This window comes from Haemaphysalis longicornis, unplaced genomic scaffold (assembly GCF_048455015.1).
Source record: "Haemaphysalis longicornis isolate Haplotype H1 unplaced genomic scaffold, Haemaphysalis longicornis Haplotype H1 scaffold_1, whole genome shotgun sequence".
Taxonomy (NCBI): domain Eukaryota; kingdom Metazoa; phylum Arthropoda; class Arachnida; order Ixodida; family Ixodidae; genus Haemaphysalis; species Haemaphysalis longicornis.
The window spans coordinates 144,347,144-144,350,390 of NW_027526203.1; positions in this window are offsets into that span (position 1 = coordinate 144,347,144).

Here is a 3,247-nt window from a genome sequence, read left to right on the forward strand (position 1 = left end):
ACCCTCTCACTTACTCGCGCTCGTGCTCGCACTCACCACTCGCCCCAGCAACTCGCATTCATTCGCGCTCACGTTAGCCACTCTCCCTCACCACTCGCACTCACTCGTGCTCACGTTCGCACTCGCCCTCAACACTCGCACTGATTCGTGCTCACGCTGACCCCTATCCATCAGCACTCGCACACACTCGCGCTCCCCACTCGTCTTCACCCCTCGCACTGGCGCTCCCACTCCCCACTCTCCCTCACCACTCCCACTCACTCGCGCTCACCACTCATCCTCACCACTCGCTCTCACGTTCACCACTTAACCTCCCCACTCGCACTGACTCGCGCTCACGCTCACCCTCGTCATCACCCCTCGCCCTCACTCGCACTCACGCTCATTACTCGCCCTCATCACTCACATTCGTTCGCGCTCACATTCGCCACTCTCCCTCAGCACTCGTACTCACTCGCGCTCACGTTCACATTCGCCCTCAACACTCGCACTGATTCACGCTCACACTCATTCTTCGCCGTCACCACTCGCAGTCACTCGCGCTCTCAACTCGCCCTCACCCAACGCACTCACTCGTGCTCACGCTCAGTGCCGGATTAGGGAACTTTGGGGCCCGGGGCTACTGCGTCCTTGGGGCCCTAGTGATGATGATGACGATTCCGCGTTAATGTGCGAAAATTTTACAAGCCCATGTTAGCTCTCTGACAGTGATGAATTATACATAATTTTACGCTTTCCGGAAACTAATTTCTTGGCTTGATGTCTATTATTACATAATGAATTTTATCGGGCGTATATATTAGTATGGTTTGATTGCCGGTCCATCACAGATTCATAATTAATCGAAGCGCCATGTCGGCCTGCACACGACATGGTACAGAAGAGTATTTTCTTACAAGAAGCATATTTTATTACGCATGTAATGTTTTAGCTTTATTGTAAAGTTCTACACCTGCAAATATGGGAGGGCTCAAAGTCCGCGCAGGCAGCTGTCACTTACAGACATCTGCCAAACAGTTAGCCGCCACGGCTTACGGGCCAAAATCCTGTAGGTTACCCGGGCAGACGAAAAAGCACGCGGCGGTTAGAACACGTGCCACCTTTGTAGGAGGTTGGGGAAATCCTCCCTGTTCTGTGGTTGGGGGGAGGGGGTCTCAGGCATGGCACGCAACGCAACCTTCCTATCGCAGCACGATAAGCACGAAGACGATAAGCAGAAAATGTCGCTTTTGGGGCTGGGGAGCGGTCCGCTTCGTGCGTGGGTTTGCGCATGGCCGTCGAACTTTCAGCGGCGATGAACTCCTCTTGCGCAGCTGTGATGGTCTTGCTAGTCGGCGAGCCGTTACACATTAACGGGTCCCCTTTCGGTTGGAGAGCGACAGGTGAGCACGAGAGATGGCATCAGACAACAGTTTAATAGGGATAGAATGCCTCTGCTCACACCCGCGCTGTTGCTCCCGTCGGTGCCGCGCAACAGTTCCAGCAGTCAGTAGTTCATTGTCGATCGGTCGGGTCATTGTTCGGTTGTAACTGGCAGTGGAAACACGCTAAAGCTTCACGTCTAGATTCGGGGTCTACGACGGAGGCGAGTATTGGTGGACCTCTCGTTTTCTTCGAGTCCTCAACACGTCTGCCGCGTCCACTATTTCCCCGCGCTCCTTCGGGGGTTCCTCTCCTCCTGCCGCCACGCCCATGCGGGACCAGATCTGCGGGCCGCCCTTCCGTCCGCGCCGTCGTCCTGCTCATTCCAAAACGAAAAGCGCCCACGGGGACAGACAGCTTACCGTCGCCGAGTCGCGGCGGAGGTCCGTTTTCAAGGCGGCATCGAAGCGGCCACACGCAGGATGCGTTTGTAAGTGGACACAGCTTTCGCCATCCCGAAACGGAAGGAAACAGACGTTGTTGTTGCTACGGCCTCCACGCCTCAGCTCTTCACACCGCCTAGGCCTGCAGATTCCCCAGCTCGAAAGGAGCCGCTAGGGTCGGGATGGCCCGGCGGCTCCCACAAGGAGTGGCGCCCATAGTTCATACCCCAAATCCAGGTGCAGCACTGTGGAGGCTGCATTGTTGTCCCCCTCAGGGCGCCTAACTCCCTGCGAAGGAAGCGACGACAAAATGCGCCGGGCCTTGCGGTGCCACATGCCGACAGGGGAGAAGGGAATGTCCTTTCAGGAGCCCCTTCACGGCGAGTTAGGCGGCCTCCGTAGCCTCCGCAGTGCTGCACTTAGCTTATGGTATGAACTATAGATAATTACGCTACCAATGGAGTCGCGCGGATATGTAGCTTCCGCAACGCGTGTTGCTCAGACAGCCTGCAGAGGCTACAGCACAGAGGCGTGGGCTGAAGCCGAACGACCCCGCATGTGGCCTACACAACCTTTGAACATTTAAATAGCAAGAAATATCGAGTGTATATCAATCACGCTTAGGCGATTCAACTAATCCACTAGCTTTATTGAACGGGTCGTCATCGCATTGAACTTCCTTGTCAAGCGCTATACAATGTAATTTGTGGCAGAAACTGTGTATTAGCCCGTAGGGTAGTGCTTCAGTTGTCAGTAATTACATATAACGTCCCTCAGGCTTAAACAATTTACAATGTTCTTCAGACAATATTTCATTATTCGCATGCCTGTCCCTTTCTTATACCGAAACGTGCGCGCGCCGAGACGTCCGCGTACTTCTATGTCCGTGTCCTGAAAAGGCTACCGAAACGACCTGTGCCGAATAAGACCGGAGCCGAGCTCAGGACCTCTTTTATGTGGCTTCTTGGCCCAGTCAAGCTGTGTACTCACGACTTTTGGTCCAAGACGTCTTCTCATAAACCCCGGGAAAACAAGGAAGAGGAATAGGAATAACTAAATTAAATTGAAATGGACTCGAAGGTTGTAAGGTGAGGGGCCCCCCACTCCTCCCCACCTGTCACGAGTTAGTCAGCTTCGGTGTGAAGGTGAGGTTGAAGCTCCTACTTTCAACTTTTACTGCGGGCAGCGAGCACATTCACAATATTTTTTTTTCATATGGTCGAGCGGGGCCCCTGACAGCTGGGGGCCCGGGGCTGCAGCCCCCGTAGCCACCCCCTTAATCCAGTCCTGCTCACGCTCATCACTCGTCCTCACCACTCGCATTCATTCGCGCTCACGTTCGCCACCCTGCCTCGCCACTTGTCACTGGCGCTCAGATTCCCCACTCGCCCTCAACACTCACTCACTCGCCCTCACGCCCTCCATTTAACTTCCCCACTTGC